Raw genomic sequence first — 16,062 nt, forward strand, 5'->3', positions numbered from 1 at the left:
TGCAAAAAAAATGAGAGAGAGAGAGAGAGAGAGAGAGAGAGAGAGAGAGAGAGAGAGAGAGAGAGAGAGAGAGAGAATCTTATATACAGTATATATATATTGGCTCTTTCCACTGAATGTGGCTGCTGGCTTTGCTGTAGTTATTTTTGTGGCCCAGTACAAGTCATTGCCAAATTGTGTTGACTACGCGGAGACGAGAACCAGGGAGATCAGACAACAGTGTAATACGTAGTCAAATAGACTAGAGGAGATAGTCTCTGACAAGAGAAGGCAGAACAAAAAGACAGAGATACCATTTTATATATATATATATATATATATATATATATATATATATATATATATATATATATATATATATATATTGAGACAGAGAGAGAGAGAGAGAGAGAGAGAGAGAGAGAGAGAGAGAGAGAGAGAGAGAGAGAGAGAGCAATACTTTCGTAAATAATACAATTATAATAGACTGAACCGCTAAAATTTATTCCTTTCAAATAATGAGACAGAGTAGGCATTCTAGAAAGGCATTCTTAATCATAGGTGCAGTAGCTCGGAGAAATTCTTATGAAAACAATATGGTTTTTTTACTCGACCCAAACTCTCACGAGTAAGTGATTCTCTTTTTGTATCATCTTCAGTAAATGGCAGGCATGGTGGAATAATGAATCTGACTGTAGTAATTTAAAACATTAGTCCAACTGTTGGATTAAGGTGTTATTGCTCCCAAAATGAACGCCATATTGACTTCGAAATGGTCATACCTGTGTGACCCACTGAGGCTGATGAAGAGCACTCAAAGATTTCACTTCAACTTGTCTCTAGAAATTTTCACCATCAGCTTTGTATTTTGTACCAGATAATTTGCCTGAATGTTCAACAATTTCAGTTTCTCTAATTATCAAATCTTCAAAGAGGTTAGATGGTGTTAAATCATATACAATGTAATGGTTAAGAACAATCCTATCAGCCAACCCAGTTAGAGTTATGAATGTTATGAGTTATGGTCTGGTTTAACTATTTAATATTATTATATACAGTATATATATTATTATTTATGATGCGTGTAAAAATGCCTTTGAAGTATAAAATACATTTTCCTTTATTTTCATATTCTATATCCACTAAAGTGTAATGTCAATCACGAACAGACGTTACTATTTAAAACATAGTTATTAAGAAATACTGATCATTTCTTTGATGTTTCTGCACGCACAAGCTGAAATCTTCGCGCATTTCAACGCACCTAGACCTTTTATTTCACTGGAACATCCCATCATAATGATACAGGCTATATCTTGAAGCCAACTATAGCAGGACTCAGGAATTCATCCTACGATGATAAAGCTTATGGATCAGGACCACAGTGGTGACTGGAGACAGCGCTGAAAGCCGGATAAATCAAATGACAGCCGCCCGACCGGCACAAATGCAACGCCCTCCTCCGAACCGCATCGGCCTGACCTTCTGCTGCTCTTGTAAGGAATCTTTCAGGCAAAGCTTTCTTGGTCAGTCCGATGAGAAGTAACAAACTTGACATAAAAATAAACAATGAACACAATTTTTTCTCCCTTTCCAAAGTTCTTAATAACGCAAAAAGAGAAAAAAATCACATACGAACAGGAACACATGGCTGTCAATACCCAAGCTTCGATTTTTAAGGATCACGAGAAATCGCCATCATTTCCGGCGGCCTCCTTCACCTCGAAGGAAAATATTATTAGATCAGTGTACCCGCGAATGAATAAATATTGAGCTTTCGTCAAAGTTCTGCGGTTATTCTGCCATACAGAACGGCACTGCACTGAAGAAGGTCTACAATAATGATATTTATTTAGTATAAAAACAGCTTGGCCACCAGTTACTAAAAAGAAAGCAACTGTGCCTTTTTTAAATATGAGCTAACAGTATCAAAGGTTATTCTCCAGTTTTCATAACGCTTTTGTGTCTAATGATTAGTTTTGTAGTGTACTTTTTCCAAACATTAAAAGGTAACTAACATATATAATATATATATATATATATATATATATATATATATATATATATATATATATATATATATATATATATATATATATATATATATATATATATATATATATATATATATATATATATATATATATATATATATATATATATATATCTAGAGAGAGGGGGAGAGAGAGAGAGAGAGAGAGAGAGAGAGAGAGAGAGAGAGAGAGAGAGAGAAGGGGGAAGGGGGGCTCGATTACCCACAGGATAATTTGCCCCTTAGGGGAGCTTTAGTGTAAAAATTCTTAGATTGTTATTCGTTGCTTGTTATGGAGTGGAAAGCCAATACTTCGGGGTGAGGTGTAAAAATGAATGATAAAAGACAATAATTTGGTATACTGAAGAGAAAAAAATCCGGGGATAAATCAGGTCATATAACTTAACTGAAAACTTAATTCTAAAATATTGATGAGGATGAATTTGAACATCGACCATTATTCGGTTTTTAATAAAATGATGAAGTTTGAATGAGCAAATTTTAACAATAAAATATGATAAATTCAGGAGGCATCCCTAACATTTACGTTGAAATAGAACAAGTGATAATGGAGAAAGGGAATGAGGAGGAAGAAGAAAAGAGGGAAACGTGAAATTCTGCAACCAGCTTTCCTATCCTATCGAGGTCCCGCGTCGCCTTCCGCAGAAGAGAAAACATCCACAGGGACGGAGGAGGACTCTTGCTCTCATTGTGTATTCTGTTCGTTTCATTCAGCTCTTGGGAATAATAATAATAATAATAATAGACGTACCACATTTATTAATGTTATCACCAAAATAGACTTCATCCATCTAGCTGAGGTAGACATTTAGAAGCGGTTGAATCGTATAGGTGTTTGGGGGTTAATTTAACGAGTGGTGGTAGGCTGTGAGAAGAAGCAGGTCACAGAAAGTGACTGAGCGCGCACAAAAGTTTGAGAAGAGGCTTGAATTGGAAATCCGGGTGGGAGTATGTGGAATGACTGTTGAGCCAACTCATCGCTACGGAACTGAAGCCTGAATGGTGAATTTAAATGAGATAATAAAGGCTAACACAGCTGACAGGAACCGTTGGCATAGTATATACTGTATGTCGTAAGAAAGAATTGCAAAGGTGAGGAGGGCGAAAATACGTAGAAGTGGTTGAAAGGTTATCGCCAGTGAAAGGACGGACGAGTGTGTTGAAATGGTCTGGCTAGGAAGGATGGAGAGGATGACCCAGAGACCACTGATAGATGGCACAGGAGGTGAGTGGTGCAGTATTTGTTGAGAGGTTCGAAGCTCTGCAGATAGGCATTCTGTGTTGGTGCATGAGATGGCCAATGTCATGTAAGTTTTCTGCATAGGGGTTCATCCATAATTAATTAAGTTATGAATGTGGCAGTGACCGCTGTGCTGTTTTTTCTGGAGCCATCCTCTTATTCGCGGAACACTTCATTTTAATAACTCACTGTGTGTGCACTAATTGCGACACAATATATTTTGAGAAAATATAAATAATATATTCAGTTCAGATCTTCCTGTCAAATTAATCGACAGTTCCAGCGAATGATTTAAGCTAAAGTTCATAAAAGTAACTAAACAATAATAATATGCGCATATATTTATATATGCATATATAAGTATGTATGTATGTATGTATGTATGTATGTATGTATGTATGTATGTATGTATGTATAATGTATATAAATAAATTAATAAACTTAATAAAAATTACAGATACACATTTCATTACTGAATCAGGCGAAGAACTCAGATCTAAAGTACGAGTAGAATTTCTCCAATATCCGTCAGATAATATTCTTTTGCCCACTTTGTAAATTCATCTTCATCTGTAGCGAATACGTGGCATTTCCTTGTATCAGTAGTGAAGAAGCAACAATAGAAGAGAGAGAGAGAGAGAGAGAGAGAGAGAGAGAGAGAGAGAGAGAGAGAGAGAGAGAGAGAGGCTGTTAACAAAACAACGCGGCACTCGACAAAAAGGTCCACTATGTGGAATACGAATGAACTCTCGAACACATTCAAAAATAAACAGTCGTCAAAGTAGGGCCGACCGCATTATGGCACTGGATAAAGGATACGGCACTCTCGAGTCTACAATAGCAAGTGCCAAGGTTGTTGCACATAATGCTCGTACAAACCATACTATGGGTGCACCGTGTAGTCAGTAGTCCCATTTGCTTTTTCTTCTCAGTAACTTCGACAAACCTCGTCACTCGTTTTTTGTACTGAAGCCTATTCCCTAAAGCTCCCGATACAATCGTCTGATTTTTCACCTTTCTATTTAACAATTCTATTCATTTTTCATATCCCAATTTACCTGTTATTCATATTCTGCTGTTTAAAAGACAAATATTTCTGACCATTCGGTATCCAACAGTCCTCTCTCTCTCTCTCTCTCTCTCTCTCTCTCTCTCTCTCTCTCTCTCTCTCTCTCTCTCTCTCTCTCTCTCTCTCTCGCACAGACAATACCAGTGAATAATTTGCTAATATTCATTAGTAAGGAAATTCAAAAATGAAAATTTAAGGATACAGTTTTCGTGTTACAAAATGTTCAACGAAGGCTTCATCTGCAGGCCAAACTGCAATTCGAAATTCCTCACGTCCAACGAATATCAATGGCCTCTGCATCGCTCTCTCCCTCTCTCTCACAGATCCATGAAACAATAGCAAATAATTTTGGCTAAGGGGTCATTGTTGTTATTCCTTTCTAAAACCTCATCTTGGGTAATTCTGGAAATTTTAGCGTTAATAACCACTTAATATTGCTCATGACTAATCATGATTGAGAAAGAAAGATTTAAAGAGAGGAGAGTGTCAAGCTATCATTCAGAGCATCATACTTTGCAAAGTATATCACATCATATAAGGTATGATTGCATCGACTCTCACAGCCTGGTTTTATTCTTCAGAGGAGGATTTTACATCTCCTCACAGCTGATGAAACCATTCTCCTTTATGCAGGACATTTCACTCTCTAAAGGAAACCGATTGCTAAGGGGCCTCAAATATAACTTCTGCCGATGGATATCCAGGCAGACAGACAGACTGACAGACAGACAGCTCCTGCATACAAATGAGTCGTTGCAACGAGGACGCCCGAGAATATTGAACTGGATACTACCAATCTACGACACCTTATCCAATAAGAACGTGACCACAAAATCAACAACATTCTCTAAATGGGGATGAGCAGGGCATAAGTGATCTACGTCCATAAATGTGAATGTCACTAAACTTGTAAACTTGCATGTATGTCTAAACCGATCTAGACAAAATTTGGACGCGGCTCTCATTTGACCCAAGGAAGGTTTTCGCATAGATTTCAAACCCGTACCCCCGCCCTCCGGGGTACCTTATTTACTGCGGGTCCCGGCAAAGTCGGGGGAGGAGCGGCTCCACAACAAAAATTTCATAAAACGAAAGTTGCTCATTGGGCCCGGGCAGCCCCGGATTGGTCAGCTAGTAACTAATAAAGGAAAACTGCAAAGACCTTAGTTGCACCAAAGACGCTGATTTCACATCACAAAAGCTTCATTGCCTAGCTTTCGAACAGATCATTTTAAGATGAAAGAAAAAGGAAAATAATGAAACCTCCGGACCAACGCTATCTTGGGGTCCTACCAAAGAAGAAATCCTCCTGATTAATTAGGCGAAGCAGATATCTAGAGTCCTTAGCCTTGTTTACTTTCTGATGAAAGGAAGGCCAAGAGACGGACCTCAACACCATCAGCCATTTTATAGATTAATGAAAGGCACCGCGGTCTTCTAAACCACCCCCCCCTCTTTCTCTCTCTCTCTCTCTCTCGGTCTTCTAAACAGCCTCTCTCTCTCTCTCTCTCTCTCTCTATCTTTATTCGCAATATATCATGACCTCTGTCCTGTTATGGAGCACCAGAAAACTCGTATATATGGAGGAAAAGAGAGAGAGAGAGAGAGAGAGAGAGAGAGAGAGAGAGAGAGAGAGAGAGAGAGAGAGAGAGAGAACATTTCTGTCGACTATTGGCGTTACAAATCATTACTGATTCAGCAAAATGTTAAACATTTCCTAATAAGATTGATTTTCTGGTGAGTAATCAGTACTCTGATTTGTACTTAATTCCTGAAACTTATTTGCCTTTTAATCACTTTGTGTAGGATGAGGTTTAGCGGCAGTGGATATTCATGAGTCAATAATTCTATCATTCTGCAATATACGAACAAAAAACAGTGCGGTGCACAAATTCTCTAAATTACCACTTTCATTGCTACTCAAAACATGAAGACATTGTTGTGAGCAAGGCAAAATACCATGTGACAAGAATCAAATACAGAGAAAAGTAGAGTAGGAAATATATCGTTTGAAGCTATGGAGGAATAATTACAATTATTTCAGATTAATGACTTATACTGCATTTTGCAGATCATCAGATTACCAAAAACTAGAATGGAAATAACATAAACATAACATTAATAAATGTCTAATACAAGAAGTCAAAAACTGACCATCGTGAAACTCGTGTTTGCAAAGAGCAACAATACAGAGGCCTTTAGATACATGACCAGTGAATCAAATACTACATTCAAGGACATCATGTTCCGGAGCAAATAACCCCAATGCTTCAGCTTCTTCGCACATTTAACGCCTATTTCTGACAGCAGCCAATTTCACGCACACATACTCTCACACACATACACACACACATATATAGGTATATGTATATATACGTTGTACATACATAAAATTATATGATATATATATATATATATATATATATATATATATATATATATATATATATATATATATATATATATATATATATATATATATATATATATATATATATATATATATGACTTTTATCACATCACCATGATTCATATACAATCAGTAAGCTACAAACGTCCTTTAATATCCAATTCGCTCTACCTCGGCCGTGTGGGTAAAGGCGTCCACTGTAGTCCTGAGTTCTTGTCCTTCGTTGGTTCGAGCCCACGGGACGACGAACTTATTATCAACTAAAAATTCCCCTTCGGTAACATATATGAAAATATATTATTTCCGAGGCAGAGCAATTGGATATTAAAGGACGTTTGTAGCTTACTGATTGTATGTATATATATATATATATATATATATATATATATATATATATATATATATATATATATATATATATATAATATATATATATATATATATATATATATATATATATATATATATGTACATATCTATCTATCTATCTATCTATATATACAGTACATAATATATATATATATATATATATATATATATATATATATATATATATATATATATATATATATATATGTGTGTGTATATATGTATATATATATATCTGCCTCATCGAAGAACGTGATGTCTACTACACAGAGATCCAGCAGGGAAAATGAAACAAGCGGTAAACATCTTGGCCGGTTTCATCTTTAGTTTTCTAGTACATGTTCATGAGGTCTGATACATAGAGGTAGAAATTAACATTTTAAATGTAAATGCTTTCTTTTTCGTAAATTAGACGAATTGGTCCAGTCCATAGAATGAACTATGGAAATGGAAGGTGAAAATGTTTTACCTACTCTGGATTGCCTAATACACGAAAGTATTAATGGGTTTAAATATAGTTTAAAGAAACCCCACCACTATTTCTCCTTGTGTAAAAATTTATTACTAACTGAAGTAATAAAGTAAAGAAATTAGTATTCTTAACCATGTTATCAGAGCATTATTATGTAAATCCATGAACATACTGATGTTGAAATATATGTAAGAAGAAACACGGACAAAAAATTAAAGATTCTAGATTTTATATTGAAAGAAATGCAGTAAGAGCCTCAAAACTGAATTTTTTTTATGATGATGACATACAGAACAAAACATACTTGCACTACAGCATAGTGCTAAGAGCAATAATGCAATGAAAGCAAAACGTATAAAGAACTTGCAAGATTGTTCTAAAGGCCGTGTACATCAAATCCCACGTAAGTCACGAGACAAATTTTGTACTGGTCAAGCTAGAAAATCACTGGAAAATAGAAGAGAACAGCATAAAAAATGTACAAGATGTGCACAAGAAACAGTGTAGTTTTACATTCAGGTTAGCTAAAGCATATTATTATTCTAATAATTTGCTGGAAAGAAATATAACAGAATCCATTTTTATTAAAGAAAGCTTCAACTAGAATATGAACATAAGTCAACAAATCCTTTTATTTAAAGTAAAAAAAAATGAGTGCACTGCGCCTCCTTTTTCCTGTCACCTGTGAATATGTACGTTCGTTTGCGCGGTTAACCTAGAATATATAATGTAAGTTTCTACTACTACGCATCACTCCTCTTGAATATGTCTTAGAAAATTGCGATGGAGCAGGTCAAGTTTTATTTTTGCTTATTGTGCATCTGCACACACACACACACGTATATATATATACATACACACACACACACACATATATATATATATATATATATATATGTATATATATATATATATATATATATATATATATACATCATATATATATATAGCAATGTGTTGATTTATCACCTGAGGCAGAGCTGGGAACATCACGCTTCCAGCAATGTGTAACCTGAGGCAGTGTCTGCAAGAATTGTTGATCTCAAGCTTACTATGACTTTGATGGCATTTCACTCAAACGTAGGGTCCACAACTCTTCACAAAGCCCTTGGGACATATATAGTGTTTTGTATCCAAAACCATTGGCATTTCGTAAGGCAACAATGCCCAAGTTGTACTGCGTACTACCATATGAGTTTATTTGTCCTGGGGTCAACAACAACCACACATATGAGGCCAGTCAGTTTCTTGAAGACTGCTGGTGCATTGGTAGTAAGGGGTATAAACTTGGACAATAATGCCTTTGGATATGCCCAAATTGTACCCCTTGGTACCATTGATGCTATACCCCTTACTACAACTGCAACAGCAGTCAACAAGAAATTGACTGACTGACATGTATAGTTGCTGTTGACCTCAGAACAAATAAACACAACTGATAATTTTGGGGAATTTCTCCAACAATGGGTTTACAACCACTTACTAAGCCTTCATCTGCCTTAGGATATAAAGAATTAGCATCAAAAGCAACAGGAACTTCCTAGGAAGTACGTTAGGTAGTATGCTTAACACCAACAAAATGGCAGTCAGTTTTAAACAGCTAATAATGGTAGGCTGAGAGATTAGAATAGGAGTGTCTATGGAAGTCATAGTTATAATGTGTGAAAGGACTGTTGTGCTAACTATCCTTTATGGAACTGAAGTGTGATTTTTGAATGATTAAAAAAAAGGCCGAGCCTCTTGACACAAACAGTTTTTTAGTGTTGTATATGGAGTGTACGAAGAACTGAAAAGGTGAGAAACGTGAAGAGATATGGAAGTGGTGAAAATAATGAAAAATCAAAAGCCTGGTGAAAAGAGGTATAATCTGGAAGTGTTAGTAGGGTTGGCTAAACCGTAAAATATTTTCGTCTGGAAAACGAATGGTCAAAGTTTTCAAAGTCTTAATGCCGAAGTTTTGATCCAGGAGTATCAGTATTCGATACAGTACCAAAGTAATTTTTAAGATAATCAGTATTGCCGAACAGTATCTGTTTTTCTGAGAGAGGACCAAAGTAGTAATGAAAATATCTACAGTGGGGAGAAAAATAGGAAAACGTAACACAACAACGACGTAACGCTTGAGGAGGACAGGCTTCATATCTACGACACGACACTATGCAATATTTATTTCGAAGGCACACAGATCAAGTAAGCTGGCATAAGGAAAACGCCTACTTCGTCATTAGTAGCTTTATTTTAAAAGCACACAAATCAAGCAAGCTGCCATTAGGAAACTGCTGCTTCATCATTAGTGGCTTTATTTTGAAAGCGAACAAATAAAATAATTTGGCATAAGGAAACTGTTGGTTGATCATTAGTGACTTTATTTTTAAGGCGCATAAATCAAATAACTTGGCATAAGAAAACTGCTGCTTCATCATTAGTGGCTTTATTTTCAAGGTGCACAAATCAAGTAATTTGGCATATTATTTTGAAGGTGCACAAATCAAGTAATTCGGCATAAGAAAACTGCTGCTTCATCATTAGTGGCTTTATTTTCAAGGTGCACAAATCAAGTAATTCGGCATAAGAAAACTGCTGCTTCATCATTAGTGGCTTTATTTCCAAGGTGCAAAATCAAGTAATTTGGCATAAAAACCGCTACTTCATCGTTAGTGGCTTTATTTTCAAGGTGCACAAACAAGTAATTTGGCATAAGGAAACTGCTGCTTCAATCATTATTTTCAAGTGGCTTTATTTCCAAGGTGCACAAATCATAGTATCATTAATGGCATAAGGAAACTGCTACTTCATCGTTATCATTAGTGGCTTTATTTTCAAGGTGCACAAATCAAGTAATTCGGCATGAAACTGCTGCTTCATCATAAATGGCTTTATTTCAAGGTGCACAAATCAAGTAATTTGGCATACGGAAACTGCTACTCCATCATTAGTGGCATTAATGGCTTCATTAATTTTTATTTTCAAGGTGCACAAATCAAGTAATTCAGCATAAGGAAACTGCTGCTTAATCATTAGTGGCTTTATTTCCAAGGTGCAAAAATCAAGTAATTTGGCATAAGGAAACTGCTGCTTCATCAATAATGGCTTTATTTTCAAGGTTCACAAATCAAGTAATTTAGCCTATTATTTTGAAGGTGCACAAATCAAGTAATTCGGCATAAGAAAACTGCTGCTTCATCATTAGTGGCTTTATTCTCAAGGTGCACAAATCAAGTAATTTGGCATAAGGAAACTGCTGCTTCATCATTAATGGCTTTATTTTCAAGGTTCACAAATCAAGTAATTTCGCCTATTATTTTGAAGGTGCACAAATCAAGTAATTCGGCATAAGAAAACTGCTGCTTCATCATTAGTGGCTTTATTTTCAAGTGCACAAATCAAGTAATTCGGCATAAGGAAACTGCTGCTTAATCATTAGTGGCTTTATTTCCAAGGTGCACAAATCAAGTAATTTGGCATAAGGAAACTGCTACTTCATCGTTAGTGGCTTTACTTTCAAGGTGCACAAATCAAGTAATTTGGCATAAGGAAACTGCTACTTCATCGTTAGTGGCTTTATTTTCAAGGTGTACAAATCAAGTAATTTGGCATATTATTTTGAAGGTGCACAAATCAAGTAATTCGGCATAAGAAAACTGCTGCTTCATCATTAGTGGCTTTATTTTCAAGGTGCACAAATCAAGTAATTCGGCATAAGGAAACTGCTGCTTAATCATTAGTGGCTTTATTTCCAAGGTGCACAAATCAAGTAATTTGGCATAAGGAAACTGCTGCTTCATCATTAATGGCTTTATTTTCAAGGTGCACAAATAAAGTAATTCGGCATAAGGAAACTGCTGCTTAATCATTAGTGGCTTTATTTACAAGGTGCACAAAACAAGTAATTTGGCATAAGGAAACTGCTGCTTCATCATTAATGGCTTTATTTTCAAGGTTCACAAATCAAGTAATTTCGCCTATTATTTTGAAGGTGCACAAATCAAGTAATTCGGCATAAGAAAACTGTTGCTTCATTGTTAGTGGCTTTATTTTGAAGTGCACAAATCAAGTAATTTGGGATAAGGAAACTGCTGCTTCATCATTAGTGGCTTTATTTTGAAGGTGCACAAATCAAGTAATTTGACATATTATTTTGAAGGTGCACAAATCAAGTAATTTGACATATTATTTTGAGGGTGCGCAAATCAAGTAATTTGACATATTATTTTGAAGGTGCACAAATCAAGTAATTTGGCATAAGGAAACTGCTGCTTCATTGTTAGTGGCTTTATTTTCAAGGTTCACAAATCAAGTAATTTGACATATTATTTTGAAGGTGCACAAATCAAGTAATTCGGCATAAGAAAACTGCTGCTTCATCATTAGTGGATTTATTTTGAATGTGCACAAATCAAGTAATTTGGGATAAGGAAACTGCTGCTTCATCGTTACTGACTTTATTTTCAAAGTTCACAAACCAATTAATTTGGCTTATTATTTTGAAGGTGCACAAATCAAGTAATTTGACATATTATTTTGAAGGTGCACAAATCAAGTAATTTGACATATTATTTTGAAGGTGCGCAAATCAAGTAATTTGACATTATTTTGAAGGTGCACAAATCAAGTAATTTGGCATAAGGAAACTGCTGCTTCATTGTTACTGACTTTATTTTCAAAGTTCACAAATCAATTAATTTGGCATATTATTTTGAAGGTGCACAAATCAAGCAATTTGGCATAAGAAACTGCTGCTTCATCATTAGTGGCTTTATTTTGAAGGTGCACAAAGCAAGTAATTTGGCATACAGAAACTGCAGCTTGATCATTAGTGGCTTTATTTTGAAAGCACACAAATCAAGTAATTTGGCATTAGGAAACTGCGACTTAACCATTAGTGCTTTATTTTGAAGCCACACAAATCAAGTGATTTGGCATTAGGAAACTGCGGCTTGATCATTAGTGGCGTCATGCTGTAACCAGAATAAAATCTATGTTTATCATACCCGTTATGAAAAATGATATTAAAATGAATATTGAATAGTATAGGTACGAGTTTTCTTCATCTATGCCGAAATCTAGAACATTCGTAACAAGTATTCTGTACCACAGAAAGTTAAGGATATATGTAGCAGAAGAAACGTCGAATCACCTCAGAATTGGCCTCTGGAGAAGCAGACGGCCCAACCAAGTGGTCGCCAAGTGATCATGGGCACCTTTTTTAGCTTTCGCTATTTGGCGTCCGGAACTGCTCGAATTACAGTCATTTTCTTCTACTGAAAGCGAGTTGTATCAATCCGCCACGAAAGGATCAGTCTTTCAAAACTCAAGCTATATACTGCCGAACCAACTGTAGCGATGACTGGACTTCCAGCTACCTATGTAGATTAAACCATTTGACATTAGTTTCTGGTTAACCTAGTCGACTATTTTATACAGATCCAATCCAGGAAAAAACTGCAGCAATAAGAACGTGAAAATGTGTCACCTAGTAATCAAATCAAAAGAATGGAACAGATTTAATATATGCATAATGCCGTGGAAGGAGTATGAGAGAAGGAAAATGAAAAAAAAGGAAGGATCAAAAAGGAATTAAGGATGAGAACTGCTGAAGGAAGAAAGGAAGCCACCCCTCACTGAGACAGCGACGGCGGTCATGGATAGGTGGTGCTCTGCAGAAGAGAGAGAGAGAGAGAGAGAGAGAGAGAGAGAGAGAGGAGGGTGACTCGAGTACACATGCACCCAGGGGGCTGGCAAGAGATCGAGAGGAAGTAGGCTCGATAGTGCCTCTTCTGTCCGTACGAGATCTAAGCTCAGTTTGTTTGTCAGGATCCAGAAAAAAAAATTATACATTTTGGTCAGGAAGAGAAACGTCACACACACACACACACACACACACACACACACACACACACACAATTATAGATCTTGTCCATATATGCATGCATCGAAGCCCTCTCAGGTTGCAAGTGTACTTCCACGCGTGACTAATCGGACCTTACACTGCCGTCGGTTGTAATGAAATTACTCTGAATATTTTACATGCTTATTCTCAGTAAGCTGGAATGAGACATTGATAAAAACCTTGAAGATGGACAAACTGATTTTAGAAAAGTCAGTAGTTGCTCATATGTAATATTTTTTTCCTTCTGAATGCTACTACTGACTACGAGAAGGCATTTGACAGTGTTCACAGCACCAGCTATAGAAGGTCTTGGGTCGCTATAGCAGTCCTTGTAAATATATAAAGTAAAACTAACAGATGTGATCCATGAACGAAATAGATGCAAAGTCAGTCGATGGGATGTTTCAAGCAAATTTGCAATAAATACTGGGAGTCAAATGTCAAATTTCCCTTTGCAGCTTTCCCTTCTACTGGATTTTATAATGATAGATAAGTAGGTTTAGATTGGAGTAACGATGGGAATTTGACAGACTTGGAATATTTAGCTGATGCTGCTTCATTAAGCAAAACAACACAAGAATTACAAAACCCTTTTAACAGAGTGCAGAATATATCGAATATATCTTGAGAGATTGGAGTCAAAATAAATCTAAGAAAAACAAAAGCAATGAGACCAGAGTAAGCAATGAGATGAACAACATAATATGAAGAAAGTATTTATGAGGCTGAATCTGTCAAACATTTTAAGAATAACGATAACTAATATAGGTTCTTTTGAGTTGGACGTTAGTGAAAGACTAAACGAAGCAAATCAAACAACGGGCAGACTGAAAGTGCAACATTATACACAAGTCTAGTTAAATCTATATTGCTATACGGATATGAATCATGGTATGACCACAAAACTATATATAAACGACTTTGTCCTTTTGAGAATAAATCTTGAAGAAGGACATTAAGCGTCAGATGGCAGGAGAGACCTAGAAATGATACGATAAAAGGTAAATGGAGGTGGCTTCGACAATCCATTACACAACCACTGTGAGAATAGTGCATGATGGTGTCAACTGGGCCAATGTGGACATTAGAAGACCTACTTAGATGAGAACTATGAAAAGTGAGGGTGAAGATGGGCAGAAATTTGTGGAAGATAAAGAAGAGGAATGACAGAAGTGGTAGAATATTGCTGATTCCCCTAGCGTTACGCGTCGTTGGAAGCACACACACACACACACGCGCACGCGCACACACACATATATATATATACATTACAAGTTCCGATTTGCAACTTGAGAGGGCTTCGATGATCATGATCTTAGCTTCATTTGAGTTTCCTCAGCAAAATCCGATGGTTGTTATCGTAACTCTTCAAATCCAAGAACTACAACTTTGTGGTGTTTTGGCGAGCACGCCTGGACAAGATCTAAGGGGATTAATTGTTGCCATGGGCTATCTCGGCCCTTTTGAGGTGGTACCATCTCTGTCAGTGTCAAGGTAAACCTTGATAGCTTGAGAGGTAGGTCACTGTAGCTCGTGGCGAAACACATTTGGAAGCCTCGTCCATCGAATTATCACGTCCATGATTTTACTTTTCTTTTTAAGGGATGGTTCACTAGCCATTGAGTGAATAGTCTTCCATGAGGATGTGACGCTACAGTCTAGAAAGAATAACTTGAAATGACCTACAATAGGAGGTGACTTCAACCTTTCCCTTGGCCGAGCTTTGCAAATGGATACAATTCATCTTTATGTCCCGGAGTATATGAAGAATTATTTTGGGATTATATATGTATCTAAGCGTGATTTTCTTTCGAATACAATGCTCTTGAAGAGTTTCTTCCCAGAACACTCAAAGGAATATTAATATGACAAAACACTTATTTTACAACATATTTCACAAATTGATAAAAGGTTATGTACTCAGAAAAATTCAGAAAACACAAAATAATTTCATTAATAAGAATAATACAAAAATACCTCCTAAAAATCATTGCTCCCTTCAGCATACAAGTCCCGTGAATCCTTGTAAAAAAAATTCAAATACAAATAAGCAGTTATGCAAATTTCCATACGCCTACTACTTTCCGCAGTTTGCTGCAGACGTGCTAAGTAAACTCTTCAAATCCCAAATGAAAGAGACTATAAAATGAAGAAAAGAATTTGACTCCATTTCTTCTCTTTCTCTCTGTATTTCTAAAAACTTTTGCTGAATAATGATATCATATAACTTATACTGCTGGAAACCACAAACGTACACAGGCAAATGAAAGAAGACTACCAACACATATTAGGTAATCAAAACTTTGGCTAAGCCAAAGAATCCCATCACTTCATTACGAAATTGTAATATAAAAACATTAATTTACAAGCAGTTTAAATCATGAGTTTCTGAGGTCACACAGTGAGTTCTGGAACAAACTCAGTTATTAAACAAGGACATAAGGCGAACTTTTCTTTCCTCTAACAGCATGGTTCTGTTTTAAGATCCAGACTGAGGTCCGGTACGTGGTTGGTTCGGGAAATTAATGAGCCTTCTAAACCGGTAGTAATGTTTTCAAGGAATACAACTGATCAAGAATG

General features: G+C 36.1%; 1 protein-coding gene and 1 long non-coding RNA gene across 2 annotated transcripts in view; both read right to left on the reverse strand.

Annotated features, from left to right (window-relative positions):
- The window catches only part of LOC136836320 (voltage-dependent L-type calcium channel subunit beta-2-like), a 343,842-nt gene that overhangs the window by 207,551 nt on the left and 120,229 nt on the right, over positions 1–16,062 (reverse strand). The window lies entirely within an intron of this gene.
- LOC136836321 (uncharacterized) overlaps positions 11,850–16,062 on the reverse strand; it is a 40,857-nt gene continuing 36,644 nt past the window's right edge. The window contains exon 2 of the long non-coding RNA XR_010852372.1: positions 11,850–12,955. This is a non-coding gene — a long non-coding RNA (uncharacterized lncRNA). The remainder of the gene's footprint in view (positions 12,956–16,062) is intronic.

This window comes from Macrobrachium rosenbergii, chromosome 4, assembly GCF_040412425.1.
Source record: "Macrobrachium rosenbergii isolate ZJJX-2024 chromosome 4, ASM4041242v1, whole genome shotgun sequence".
NCBI classification, from domain to species: domain Eukaryota; kingdom Metazoa; phylum Arthropoda; class Malacostraca; order Decapoda; family Palaemonidae; genus Macrobrachium; species Macrobrachium rosenbergii.